This window comes from Neovison vison, chromosome 12, assembly GCF_020171115.1.
Source record: "Neovison vison isolate M4711 chromosome 12, ASM_NN_V1, whole genome shotgun sequence".
Taxonomy (NCBI): domain Eukaryota; kingdom Metazoa; phylum Chordata; class Mammalia; order Carnivora; family Mustelidae; genus Neogale; species Neogale vison.
In genome coordinates this window covers 94,691,326-94,706,840 of record NC_058102.1, presented here as the reverse complement: position 1 = coordinate 94,706,840, position 15,515 = coordinate 94,691,326, and positions in this window count along the sequence as shown.

The following is a 15,515-nucleotide window of genomic DNA, read 5'->3' as shown; positions in this document are numbered from 1 at the left end:
AACAAGGCAGCCATTTTTTCCCCCTTATCACAGGACACTTCTGTGTGTTATGATCTTCCTTTATTTCTTTCTCCTGGTTCATTTTCTTCTCTCTTAATTACTATTGATTATTTTCCTCTGCTTTTCTCCTTCCTCCCTTCCTCCTTCCCTTTGTTTCTACCTTCCTCACCAATTCCACTTAGTCACTTTTCCCCCTACCTCAGGGCTCCAGGACATAGCCCAGGGGTCTCTGACCCAGTTTTGGAAAACCATACTTGAAATTGTGCATCTCAATTGTCTTTAAAACTAGTCTTTTTCAGGCAGTGACAAAGGAATACAAAGAGGGGAAATACGACAGTTAAGCCCAGTCACTTCATGAGCCCACAACACATCAGCCAACTACAGCCAAGGAGTGCTGTGTGTATCCAGCAGCTTATGTGGCATTTTTTTGTTTTTGGTGTGACAACATACGGTGGTACAGGACACCCCTTGACTGCACAGCCATCCCCGGGTCTCAGTCACCCCAGGTTAGGCCAGTGGTAGAGCAGTCCTAAAGCAGAAGCTGACAGGGATCTGCATGGCTGCTTTCTAGTAGCCAACACTGATTCATGTAACAACTATCAAGCACCAGCTGTGCGAAGGACGGTGATACAGCTGTCGACCATGACCCACACAGGGCCCGCTTGGTTTGGCTGGTAGTGAGGTGAGCTGACTCCAGGCACCCTGCAGGCTTACAGGACAAGGCCCTGAATAGTCTTCAAACCTATTTTTCTTGCATGCCTTCCAAACTGGTTTTGAAAAACCATGATACCTTGATGGATTTTTTTTTTAATCTGAAATCATCATCATTCTCTATGTAAACAGTCTCGAAAGATTCATTTTATCATGTATCATAGATATTGACATTTAAAATGAAAATGTTAGGGGCGTCTGGATGGCTCAGTCATTAAGCATCTGCCTTTGGCTCAGGTCATGATCCCAGGGTCCTGGGATTGAGCCCCACATCGGGCTCCCTGCTCGGCTGGAAGCCTCCTTCTCCCTCACCCACTCCCCCTGCTTGTGTTCCTTCTCTCACTGTGTCTCTCTCTGTCAAATAAATAAAATCTTTAAAAATAAAATGAAAATATTAAGGGTTCTTTTAAATATATCCAGTGAAATCTTAGTACAATAGAGACTTGATAGCAACCATTTTCCATATTTAAAAATCTCTTAGGGGCGCCTGGGTGGCTCAGTGGGTTAAGCCCACTGGGTGGCTCAGGTCATGGTCTCAGGGTCCTGGGATCAAGCCCCAATTGGGCTCTCTGCTCAGCAGGGAGCCTGCTTCCTCCTCTCTCTCTCTGCCTGCCTCTCTTCCTTCTTGTGATCTCTCTCTCTCTCTCTCTGTGTCAAATAAATAAATAAATAAAATCTTGAAAAAAAAAATCTCTTAACAAGCTTTGTAATATTTTAACACCATTTTTGTTCCTTGAACTTTGTTCTACCTCTCCCATGGAATTTTATCCTAATATGAATTTTGTTTACTTAAAAGTATTATTGAATATTAAGTACTAATAAATACTAGCTCAGCATATTCCATATATAAATATTCTGTTACCATGGGGCTCTAAGAGTTTAATGAGCAAATAACGTATATATTAGAACCTTTATTTTTGAACATTGATCTGAACTATCTCTTTCAATGAAATGAGTATGTGTTTATGATGACCTGGTTAAAGAAACTGATTGTCTAACTCTTCCTTTGCTTGGTGGGCAGAGAGTTTTACACCGTACCGTAATACCCCGTGTTAGAACGATGCAAGGTCTGGGATTTTACAAGTTAGCCTGCCACAGTTTCACGGATGATGGCAGACCATGGGCGACAATTACTCATAGCAGCAGCAATAGCCAGAATATGACCATTTTTGTAGGTTCCCTGAGCCCCAGTTCCCTCAGGGTCAGCGTGGATAGGCCCAGATGGATGCCTGCTCACGCAATAGGTTGCATTTCAGGAGAAGGATTCTGATCTTAGGAAACCCAAACATTTTATAGTGGTCAGTAAGCATGCCTTCCATTTGCTCGAGTGAAACATTATTATCCTGGACAGTTAGAGCATTAGTTTCCTAGGCCAGCCATAACAATGGACCACTAATTGGGTGGCATAAAACAGCAGAAACTGTCTCTGTTCTGAAGTCTAAAAGTGTGAAATCAAGGCATTGGCAGGGCTATCTTCCCTCTGAAACCTATACGGGGGGATCTCTTGCCTTCCTATTTTTGAGTGGTTTGCTGGCCATTTTGATGTTCCTTGGCTTACAGCTACACAATTCTAGCCTCTGCTTTGTCATCTCAGGGTGGACCCTCTATCTCTGTCTTCACATGGCTGTCTGCTTATAAGGACACCAGTCATATTGGACTAGGGGCCCACTGTTTTCCAGTATGAACTTATCTTAACTAATCACATTTGCAATGACAATATTTCCAAATAAAGTCACATCCTGAGGTACTGGGAGCTAGGACTTCCACATCTTTTGGTGGGGAGGAGACATAGTTCAACCTGTAACAGTAACCATGTCTGCACTTTGGTCTCAATAAAGGGAGACACTGTGTCCCAAGAATGCTCACAGGGACACAAACATCCCCGAAAGACATTCCAAATTAAGGACAGTCAGTACCTCACTCCTGAGACCTGCAGAAACACGAAAAACACATGGAAAACTGACTCTGAATGTCAACTTATGGGTGAAAAGTGAGTTTGTTTTTATGTTGGAGAAGAGCAGGTATTAAACAAGACAGAAGTAGCTTAACCTACTCCAGGCTCCTTCAGAGACTCATTCTGGCAAAGAGTTCAAAAAGAAGGTGAAGACCTGAAAGGGATTTCCTAATGATGAGTCCTATTCTTGCATATCTTGAGAGTCACTGCTGCATCCTGGGTAGTCGAATCCCAGTCCAAAGGTCAGTGTTAGAAGAGATCTGGAGGACTGCCAGCATGGCTCGGTCAGTGAACTGACTCTTAACTTTAGCTCTGGTTGTGAGCTCAGTGTATTGGGCTCCGTGGCTCAGTGGGGAGTCTGCCTGAGATTGTCTCCCTCACCCCACTAGCAAGGGGTGCTCGCTGTCTCTAAAATAAACAAATCTTTGAAAAAGAGAGAGAGAAAGATTTGGAGATGTATCTGGGCTGCCAGATCCAGTATAACCTGAAGTTTTCTTCCTTTCTTTCTTTCCCTTTCTTTCTTTCTTTCTTTCTTTCTTTCAGTTTGAAGTATTCTTGGTGTTACAACATCACTTCCATTTTCTTTTACTTTTTAATAAAATTTTTTAAAAGATTTTATTTATTTGGAAGAGAGAGAATGAGAGAGAGAGCATGAGAGCGGGGAGGGTCAGAGGGAGAAGCAGACTCACCTCTGAGTAGGGAGCCCCATAGGGACTCAATCCTGGCACCCCAGGATCATGACCTGAGCCAAAGGCAACCGCTTAACCAACTGAGCCACACAGGTCCCTCCCCTTCCATGTTCTTGAATTGTCCAAGAAGTCTTTCCTAAAGGCTGCAGTTGGGCTGAACAGTGACATCAGAGAATTAAAAGAAAGGTCTCTGCCTTGGCTTGCGTAGAAGCAGAAGAGGAGCGAGTCCAGGAATGGCAGGTGGGGGGGGTGGGGGGGGGTTGCAGTAGAGAGATGGGTGACAGCCTGTGAAGAGGGAGCATGGACCAGCCTGGAGACAGACTGATGCTGAGGCAGCAGACAACTGGGCTGGGGTCCTCACAGTTCCAGAAACTGTGAGGACAAGAATTTGTTGAGATCCCGGAAGTCCTGCAGTTAAACAGGATGAGGAGTTCAACTTTTCTTAAAATAGGTATTAATAAATTCGTGTGGCCTCATTTTATACTGTCATTGGCAAGGTCTGGACATGCAAGCTAAACTTTTTAACCAAACTGCATATAGTTAAACTGATGTGGAATCCTACAATTCTGCAGGAAATCACTAATGCAGACACAGTGTTTTATCTGCATAATTTTTAAAAACTCTGCTTTCAATACCAAGTCCACTTTTTTTTTAAGATTTTATTTATTTATTTGACAGACAGAGATCACAAGTAGGCAGAGAGGCAGGCAGAGAGAGAGGAGGAGGAGGAAACAGGCTCCCTGTGAACTCCTTCCCAGGACCCTGAGATCATGACCTGAGCCGAAGGCGGAGGTTTAACCCACTGAGCCACCGAGGTGCCCTCTTATGTATTTTTTTGATGTTATTTATAGTTTTAACACTACCAAGAATCTCTAGGAGCAATACCATTTCATTTTATCAAAAGCTGAGTCTCTGCAGTCTTGTGTACTTTTTAGGAGGATGATGATATTGAGGAAAAGAAGAGAACTTTCTTGTCTGTCTCCTCAAGGAATTAACTCCAACAAAATGGGACCTACAGCAGCTAAAGAATACCTAGCTTCAACAAATTGTATAGATTTATCAAACTTCAACTACTGACAAGTGAGAATTGTAACAATATTGGAAAATTGTCAACCACTTAGACGCCAATTAACATTCTTCTTGGGGAAAAGTATAAATGCTTGTTAGAAATGCTTTGAGAAGGTGCTTGGGGTAGAATTGGTCTGGCCACCTACAGGGTTTTCCTTTTGCTTCCCTGGAGGAAGAACTGGGGTGAGTAGGGGAGGGGAGAGAAAGGCTCCCTGGGTGTAATGGAGAGAGAAGACCGGAGGCTGTACCCCACCCAGTGGAATCAAACAGACCCTCAGACCACTGCAAAGCTGGCCAAAAATGCCTAAGAGGGTTCTTTCAAGGGGCTAGTTGAGAGGTTGCAATGTAAACCTCTCCCTTCTTCCCTGTGAAAATCTTTAGTAACTTCTTGTGTAGGTTTTTCTGGGGACATGGGGAAGGACTTCAAAGGAGGGAAAAGGAGAGTTGACATCTAAGTGACATGTTAGCATGGGCAATAAATTCTTTCATCCTCCTTCTGTTCCTGAAGTTGTAATGAGAAAGGAATCGTGAGGGGGTGCCTAGGTGGCTCAGTCAGTTAAGTGTCTTAAATTTGGCTCAGGTCATGATCTCAGGGCCGTGAGATCAAGCCCCAGGTTGGGCTCTATGCTCAGTGTGGAGTCTGTTTGGGATTCTCTCTCTTTCCCTTCTACCCACCCCCTGCTCGCACTCTCTCTCTCAAATAAATAAATCTTAAAAAAAAAATAGTGACAAGTCCTTTCATTATCAATAAAGATCTCTTGAATTGTATATCTGGTCAGAGCTTGTGGATTCATCAGCTGCTGATGGTAACTTATATTTATTATCCATATGTACCGATTACATTAGAAGATAGTAATGGAAAGGCAAAATATAATCTTATAATCTTATATTATTTTCCAGCTCTGAGGTATATTTGAACAAATAAACATACATTTATGAAGCTTACTTGGAAACAACTCTCCACATACTACCTATCAAAGGTAATTAGTTTCAATGAAACAAACAATCAAAAACCCAGCTATTTCCAAGGTCTTTATTTCCCTATTCCAATCTGTCGGCACAGCTTTTAAATTTCCTAATATCTTGGCCTCTTCTGCTTATTTATTATCACTTTATATATATCACACTGCAAGTATTCTTTATCTTAATTATCTGGAGTTAACAAATATTTAGCCAGTGGCAAAAATACACTCTATTAGAGCTGTTTGCAACCACGAGGATGGCGCTAGAGAGTGTTGCCCTAAGCAAAATAAGTCAGTTGGGGAAAGATACCATGTGATTCACTCATAGGTAGAATTTAAGGAACGAAATAGATGAACATGGGAAAAAAGAGAGAGGCAAACAGACTCCACTATCAAGAACAAACTGAGGGTTGCTGGAGGGGAGGCGGGTAGGAGATGAGCTAATTGGGCAATGGGCATTAGGGAGGGCACTTCTTGTGTGCTGAGAACTGGGTGTTGTACGAAAGTGATGAATCTCTGAATTCTACTCCTAAAACTAAAAACCAAACAAAAACCAACTTTCTTTCAGCTTAAAAAGAAAAGCCCTCTATTAGAAAATGCTGTAATCTTCTAGCAATGTTATTGACATTCTGATCTTGCTTTATTTTGGTTTTGGAGCTGGTAGATTGGTGTTAAAATGTTTTGGACCTCATTGGGGTCTAACTCTCTAGAGAGGCTCTGTTAGAAGCAGCGTAATTGCACAATCTCCCATCTGGCCTCGCGAAGCCCGAGAGTGGGAGTAACTGGAACCTGCCAGTAGAGGGCAGGACAGAAGCAAAACAGGACTCCAGAGCGGTGGCTTCCTTTCCCTCCGGGCACAGTCGGTGCAGTTTGGCTGCTTTGGACATAGTGGAGAGCCGAGCAGCGCAGGAGTTGTAAAAATGACCATTTTTAGTCTTAAAAGTTGGGGTTCTCATGACTACTCTTGTAGAAACAGGTAGGCAGGCAAGATCTGGTTCAAGAGATGAGTCTCTTCTGTCATGTTCATTGAATTTTGACCAAGAAATTCCGAACTCTATCCTCATCCGGTGACTGTGTGGTGAGCTCCCACTGACTCAGAATCACTCACAAATGACTGTGATCTTGCCGCTGCTTCCCTACTGAGACTTCTTGGGCTGGTTCTGAGACTCATGTCTCTTCCTCAAATTATCAGACAACAGGGCTTACCTTGCTTGGAGTGTTTAGAACGATAAATGGAGAGTACTTCTTAACATTTTTGGATGGTAAGAGGATCACATACCCTTGGAGTTTGTATGGGAAGGACTTACTTCCTCCCACAAAAATGCCCATGAACACAAACAAAATTCACTTCCAGTATTTCAAGGGTTCATGGAAACCCTTGTGTATCCATGCGCCCCAGGATAAAAATCTCTGTGGGGGAAAAGCTCTTGCTGAAATCCAAACGAGCTCTTCAGGAGCTGCAATAAATCTTGAAGCTTAGGACCATGCCAAAGTAAGTACTGACTGTCTTCACTTAGACATCCTGTAGGCAACGCAGCCCTTGCCTTGTCCAGACTTGCTCTGCCTGGCACCTCTGATTTTTTTTTTCTTGGTGCGATTCCTGTTCTAGTGACCCTCACTTAAAACTTTGGGGTCACCTGTGATTCCTCTCTGTCAAGCTCAATGTCACTCTTACTGAACTCCTTATGTTTTCATTCTCACCCTCTTCATGCCTGGCTTTTATTAGTCAAGCTGGGATTAGAAATTTCATCTCTCACCTTCCATTTCTTTGTATTCCAGTCCATTTTCCTGACTTATACTGGGATTTTATTTTATTTTGTTTTATTTTATTTTCAAAAATTTTATTTATTCATTGGAGAGAGAGCTTGATCCTAGGGCCCTTGGATCATGACCTGAGCTGAAGGCAGATGCTTAACTGACTGAGCCACCTGGGCGCCCCTAGCCTACTTTTTTTTTTTGGATTACCCATCTATTTGAGAGAGCAGGAGTGAGTGCACATGGAGGGAGGACCAAGGGAGAAAGAAATTTAAGCAGACTCTGCTGCTGAGCCCATTGCAAGGTTTGATCTCACAACGCTGAGATCATAACCTAAGCATGCCCAGCCATCTGGGCCACCCAGGTACCTGTATAGCCTTACCAATTACATAAACAATCAACACATATTTTGTATGCTATAGGTATTATACACTGAATCCTTACAATGAAGTAAACCAGAGGAAAGAAAGTGTTATTACGAAAATCAGAAGGAAGAAAAAAAATACATTTACAAGACTGTCCTGCAAAAAGCCCTCATCTAAGCGCTCCTGTGCAGTCCCAACCTGTGTTGTTCAAGAGCCAACTGTAAGAGATCTAGCATTGGTCCTAATAATTTCCACAGATAATTTCCACAAATAATTTTACTGCTCATATCTGCAATGGAGGAAGATGCTGAGTTTCATTGAGAGACTGGTGAGAATAAAGATGCATTTATTTCCCCATCCAATTTCATAGACCCCAGCTTGAAACTCTCAAACTCAGATAACTGATTGTCAAAGTAAAGCATGCATCAGAATCAACTGGATGCTGAACACCAACAGCTAGGACTTATTTCTGATTCTGTAGGTCAAGGGTACACCCTAGAGTTTGCACTTCTAACAAGCTCCCAGGTGTGGCTGATGTCGCAGGCCTAGGAGCCACACTTGGAAAACCTTTGCTTTAGACTAAATCGTCATGTCCTGGCATCTTAACCTACCCAAATCCTATGCCTCCCTGAACCCAGGAAATATTCCACCTTCTGAAAGGCTTGAAACAGACCTGCGAGTCCATCCCTGATCTTCACAGGAGCAGGGTGCCAGGTAATTCAGCAGCCACTTTGACCCCTACCTTCCTGAGAAGGAGCACTGGCTATGGCCACTGTGTTTGCTGAGTGTTAGTATGCAAAGCACTTCACAGGCTTTCTCTGAATCTACCACTCATCCTATGTGCTAGGAAATGAATAAATCCCATTTTCAGGTGAGGAAACTGAGGTCTGGGGCAGTTATGTAGCTTTCCCAAAGTTAAATAGCTCATAAGGAGAACAGGAATTAGAATCTGCCTTTACCTGACTCCGGATCCTGAGTCCCTTTTCATTTTATTTATTTTTTATTTCATTTTAAGTAAGCTCTACACCCAGTGTGGGGCTTGAACTCACAACCCCAACATCAAGAGTTGAATGCTCCACCGACTGAGCCAGCCAGGTGCCCCCAGAATATGAATTCTTAGCTACCTTATACTGTTCTTATGCTATTTATATACCTTACACTGTTTATACTGTTGAGTAGTCCAGCTTACCTGGATGAGGAAGGCAGGTAACCTGCGTTGGAGAGGTTAACCATCTGAAGTCCTGAGCTCCGCCAAATGCAGAGTTCAGCGGGAGGTTGCTCCACGTCTGCACCTCTCTCTCTGGTCACTTTCTGAATATTCAAGATGGATTTGTAGAATTCTGCAGGTGCAACTAGATGGTCAGGATCAAGCAGCTGGGTCCACAGCTCTTTTTGCCAAGGGCCAGGCATAGAGACTGGGCTGGAGACCTGTTTGTTGAGTTGAAGTCCTCTTTTTTCTTATCCCCAGCCAAACCAAATTCCCATTCTTAAAATCCCCTACCTAAACCAAAAGAATTGCTTTCCATGGATAGATTAAAGTAAAATTCTATTAAATTAATTAGGAGCCTAGTCCGACGTATTACATGGTTTCCTGACCTGAAGATCTGTTCGGCCCTCCTGCAGTCTGAGTCTGGTCGGGGCTGTGCAGGCCTGCCCGTTCCCCGGCTGCACCTCACGCACTCCTCCTGGGACAGCCCGAGCTGTTCCCTGCACCGCGACTGCCCTTCCTCACCCCGCACCCTCTGCCACCCCCACCCGCCCCCATACCTTCACCCTCACGCTCGCTCAGTCCTTCCTCTGGAAGCCCCGCCCCTTTCCCTCGAAGCACCTTGCTCAGCCTCCTGGGGTTGTGGGCTCTTCCAGCCCCTTCCTCCGCGAGGCCCGGATCCTTCTTAGAAACCGATGGTCATCCATTACTCAGCGACCCTCTCCTTTTCTGTTCTTTCAACTTCCTGGGGCCGGAGGCCAAGCGGCGGGTTGCTAACCTCCGCATTTCCAGCACCGTGGCTGGGGTATGACACGTGCCGTGCTGTGGGGGTGACTGGGAAGGCGGGAGGTCCCCCTCCCCCCCCCCATAACGTCCATCATCCCGCACAAAATAATCTCTTTTTGGGTGTAGACACTTGCCGTGTCCCAGTCTTATATGAAATGTGCGGGTGAGCTCCACGAGGGCAAGCCTTGTCTTCCCACTTGTGCGTCTCAAGCGTCTGGAAGAGGGTCAGCCGGCCGTGGGATTGGGGGGGGGGGTGTCGCTCTGAATTATCTTTTGCATGGATAGAGGCGTCGTCAGAAAACTATAGAGTCATCCCTCTGTGGTATTCAGTCCAGCAGGCTCTGCCAACCCATTTGGACAAGTCCCCTCCCTTCCGTCCCCGGCCTCTCACCTTCTAACTCCTTTGCTCTGCCAGCCCTCCCCGCCCCGCCCCTAGAAACTTCGGTGTTGCCCACGGGCGGTCTCGGTAAGTGTGGTGTGAGACCTCGGCGCCGCAACGCACCCAGGAAGGGTCCCGACAGGGCGCGCCTGGGGTCCGCAGGGAGCAGCGAGGCCGCGAGGGGCCTGGGCTTCCCGAGGCGGCCGGCTCCCGAGCTTGCCGGGGTGGTGCCCGCGTGGTTGGTGGAGACCCGGCCGCTCGCTGGGAGCGAGGACCAAGCGAGAGTCACAGCCGGGAGAGGCGCTGCTTTCCAAAGCTCAGCAACGTCTCGAAAGGACAGCATTTGTTTAAAAACCGTCTTTGCCCCCGACGATCCCAGTTCCTGTCCAGACAGAAGGGAGGGCGCGGCCGCAGGCCCGGCGCGTTCTCTTGCTGGGATTTTACGGGAGGGCCGCTCCTCACCCTCCGAGGGTCCCCCCGGCTCCGCGGGTCAGCGGCCTCATGGGCAAGGCAACTTGTTGTCGTCAGCGACCAACATCTGGTGCTCCATGTGGCTAGCGTGCCTTGTGATGCGAACGGAGGCGAGGGCGGGACGAAGCGGCGGGGCCTGGTGAAGGGTGCGGCTGTCGGGGTGACCACACTTCTGCAGAATCAGAAGATGAATGGCCCCCAATTCATCACTGACACGGGGCAGGATAATTGTTAACGCACGTCTTGAAATCGTCTCCTTCCAAAAACAGTATCTGGTTTAGGGGAAACACAGGGGAGAACTGAAACCTCCCGGGAGGCTTAGAAATAGGTCAGTGTGATCCCAGAACAGCATTTCCAGCATTGTTGTGCGGTTCCTCATGGCTGCCGTTGGTCACCCAATCAGAGAGCTTGTCCTTCGCCTAATGCTATTCAGTTGGTTACTATGGTAATGATGGAGTACCGGTTGTCATGGCGATGAAATGGAAATTTGGGGGACCAGTTTCTTGAGAGGAGGGGGATTCACGAAGCCCTGGCTTTCCTTCTTTCCTTAAAACTTGGCCATATTGTATATTACTTTAAAAAGGGGTACAATTTCAAACTCTGCATATATTTTAGGATTTGTGTTATTTTTTCTCATTCTTAGATTGCATGGCTTAAATCTTTTTAACTCTGTGATGAGAATAGCCACTCTTCCCACACCCACCCCTAGTCTTTGATGGCTCATATTAAAAAACGACATCGCAGAAGCTGCGTTTCTTTTTATCACTCTATAAGGGTTTCTGCCAGACTCCACTGAATCCCTCCAAAGTTAATCTGGTATGAAATGGTATAAGGTCAAAATGAATTTAATGGATCGTAAATAATAAAAGATACTTCTTTCCCCCTACCTTCACTGAGGTATAGTTGACATAAAAATGTATACATTTGGGGCACCTGGGTGGCTCAGTGGGTTAAAGCCTCTGCCTTCAGCTCAGGTCATGATTCCCAGGGTCCTGGAATTGAGCCCCGCATCGGGCTCTCTGCTCAGTAGGGAGTCTGCTTCTCCCTCTCTCTCTGCCTGCTTCTCTGCCTACTTGTGATCTCTCTCTGTCAAAACAATAAATAAAATCTTTAAAAAAGTGTATATATTTAAGGTGTGCAGTAAATATATGACATATATAAATATATGTACATAAATATATGATGATTTGTTATGTATATCCATTGTGAAATGAGTAACACAATCAAGCTAATTAACACATCCATCACCTCACATAGTTGTTTTTTGTATGTGTTTGGTGAGAACACGCAAGATCTACTCTTCTAGCAAATTTCAAGTATGTGATACATTATTAGTAACTATAATCACCATTCTGCACATTAGATGCCCAGAACTTACTCCTTATGATTGAAAAATGTATATCCTTCGACCAACATCTCCCCAGTTCCCTACTCCCAGACAAAGATGATTCTAGCCTGTTTCTGAGTTTGACTTTTTTAGATTGCGTATAATATGAGGGAGACTTACAGTTCAATCCAATCACCTTTTCCTCAGTGATGTGTTTATTAGAATCACACATTGAAGTGAATCCTTTTGAGAAGCAGCCAAAAGCCTGGTTCTTTTTTCTTTCCTCGTTCTGATAGAGGTTTCATTCTTCTTTGCTTTGAATCCACTGTGTGGGATCATCAATTGGAAATACGTATTCTTATGTTACATAGAGGTGCCTGACCTTTTTCTTGAATGCTCCCAAGGAACCAATTTAGATGCTCATTTTGGATTTCTGGAAAAGGTAGAGTAGTAATATTAATGGTTTTGTCTCAGTCTGGGGCTCATGAAAGAGTTTAGAGAAAATATATTGGAACAAATCTGAATTCACAGACCTTTCCATTTTTCTGAGATAACATTGGTGTATGAACATGAACTCTGTGGAAAAGGCTTCTTGGTGCATTTTTGGGGTGTATTTTTATTTGAGTTTGCTACTGTAAAAATTTTACATATTTATGACAGTGATTCTTAAACTCAGTGGCAGGAAAATCCCCCCGTGAGTGTGTAAAATGCAGGTTGCTGGACCCTATTCGAGTTGACATAGAACATTACATCAGTTTCAGATGTGGAGCATAATAATTCAATATTTGTATACATTGCAACATTATCACCGCAATAAGCGTTCCAGCCCTATTGACTCGGATTTTTTTTGAATGGACCCTAGGAATTCGTATTTACACAAATATCCCAGATGATTTTGAGACAGTCTGTGGCCCAAATGACCATTAGCTAATTGCAGTGGGAAGAAAACTCCTCTCTCAGGGGAAGAATGTGGAGGGAATCCTCCTTACCTTTTTGTTGCCTCCATCAGTCCACCCAGGAAGGTGAGAGGACTGGTTCATCTAGCCTGAGGACAGTACCTGAGCTTTTGTGAACACCCGTAGGGCTCCTTCCTCCAGATGATGGATTGAGGTGGTGTCTTTATGGACATTGCTGGTGATACTTTTTCTCCTGATAGATTTGTTTCTTATCGGTTGATTGGAAGCCCGAAACATATCAAGTCTGCCCAACAAAGATAAATGGTTTTTCACCCCATTAGTGTCTCCTTATTTCCTGCTGGAACCTTCCAGCATGGCATCATACAGCCACCAATGGCTTCACTTTTTTTTTTTTTTTAAGATTTTATTTATTTGACAGAGAGAGATCACAAGTAGGCAGAGAAGCAAGCAGAGAGAGAGAGAGAGAGGAGGAAGCAGGCTTCCTGCCTAGCAGAGAGCCTGATGCAGGACTCGATCCCAGGACACTGAGATCATGACCTGAGCCAAAGGCAGAGGCTTAACCCACTGAGCCACCCAGGAAGCCCCAGCTTCACTTCTTTTGTCCAAAGCCATCTGCCATAGATTTTGAAGGCAAAGGAGGCTAGATTGATAAAACCCAAGGACATTACTTAGGATACAGATTCATCCTATAACAGAGGCCAAAAATAGCAGTACTCTCACCACATAGGCAAGGCTCTTTCTACCCTGTTGCCCTGCTGTTTTTGATACATAGCTTCCATATTATGATGTAAGATCCATAGCCTTCTTTCCTCCCTCCCTTCCTTCCTCAAGTGGCAGTTTTGCGGGGGAAGTCACAGGTATGGCCTGTGAGGTCTGGGCTCAGGGACAAGAGCGAGGCATGTGTCCTCACATAGTCTTTCCTGTGGCATTACCTGGAGGGGATTCCTAGCTAGATACCATCAAGCCTCCTTCTCTGGCCTTCTGGGCGTCCTCCAAGCTAACTATTTAATCTTTAAGAAAATCCCACTTTTGCTTAAGTTACCCAGAGTCATTTTCTTTTCTAGTGATCATGAACTTCAGTACTCTTTATGCTTTGCACAGACTTACTGATCACTGGCAAGAAAACCTCAAAGGGCAGGAGGAGGGGGCGTCAAGGCAAATTGATATCCAGATTTCCAGGGAGACCCCGAGCCTGTTTTAGGGAAACCCAGAGGAGTCAGTCTCAAGATTCATTCCATCACTCCCTTTTGTAACATCATAAGCTGGAGTTTTTCCTTTAGGTGAACGACTCCCTCCAGCAGCAAATTCAGCCCATTTCCTTTTGTTCTTTAGAAGTGGAATATGCTCCCATGTTTAAGCTAACTTTAATGGCCTTTCCAAATATTGGCATCCAAAGTCTTACCCATAGTATCTTTTCTTCTTCTGTAAGTAAGTATGGAAGTGTTTACTGGAAAGAAAAGAATTTCTCATGTTCTGTCCTTTTTTCCTGCAAAGAAAAATACAGCACCAACATTAGCTTTGATTAGAGTACAATTATGGCCCATGTAGGGATAGAGGTCTTTCTGAAAATCAGGCTTAGCAGAGACTTTCAGAAATCATTAATGCCATTTCTCTATTCCTGGATTTTTAAAGTGGATTATGTAGGGGTGCCTGGGTGGCTCAGTTGTTTAAGCATCTGCTTTCGGCTTAAGTCATGATCTCAGGGTCCTGGGATCAAGCCCTTGCGTTGGGCTCCCTGTTCAGCAAGGGGTCTGCTTCTCCCTCTGACCTTCCCCACTCTCATGCCCCTTTTTTGCTCTCTCTCTTTCAAATAAAGCAATAAAATATTTCCCACATTGGGTATAGACCTTCTTTTCTTTCTCACGCTGCTCACTCAAGCTGGGTTCTTGCTGGATCTCCAACATTTCATCTGTAGGTCTGCAGATCTCCCTCTTTCAGTCTCATCTCACAGAAGTGCCAAGTGCAATCAGTTTCTGAGCCTTTGAGCGGTTTCTTTAGTGCACGTGTGTTTCCCAGCTTAGAGACTCAACCTTCTCCAGGTGCTAAGTGAGTTGCTCTTTGTCTCTTTTCTGTCTTCCAGAAATGTGCTACCATGTTACCTCTCTTACTCTTTTTAACCCGTGAATTTGTCTTTTTTTTTTTTTTTTAATAAAAATGCCCTAGGGGTACCTGGCTGGCTCAGTCATTAAAGCATGCAGCTCTTGATCTTAAGGTCATGAGTTCGAGCTCCACATTAGGTGTGGAGCCTAATTAAAAAAAAAAAATGCCCTTCAATAGAGAGGTGTTAGGAGGCAACAGCAGTAAATGTCTGTCTTCAAATTGCCATCTTGAAACAGAAGCTTCTCCTTTAGTCTCTTAAAATCCTTTCTGCTTAAATTAACCAGAGTTGGCTTCCGTTGCTTGCAACTAAAAGATCTGATACATGTATTCAGAAAGAATATTTATCCTAATAAAGGTAAAAGAGTTGTTCTTGAGGTTAAACAGTACTCTGAAATTTTTTTTTAAGTTTATTTATTTATAATGTCTACACCCAATGTGGGGCTCGAACTCACAACCCTGAGATCAAGAGTCAAAATCACTCTACTGATTGCGCCAGCCCAGTGCCCCAATCCCTGAATGTCACAGAGGTGAGGAACAGTCTAGACCCAGTTACTATCTAACTGAGGAGAATTTCCCAAATTCTGCAGCCACAGCAGTTGCAAAATGGTGCCTCTTTACACAAAAGGGACGTGAACATCACATTGGCGACCTCAAGAGAGGATGGTGTGGAAAAGACACAGCCAGAACTCACCTGTGCTGGTTTAATCACTCCAGTCGTTAGAAGCAAAATAGTGAGAGGAAGTGTCATTTTTTTCTTTGAGGTATTTTAGCTTTTCCTATTTTAACAACAATAAAATGTCGAAGGAAAACAAATAAAGATGCTC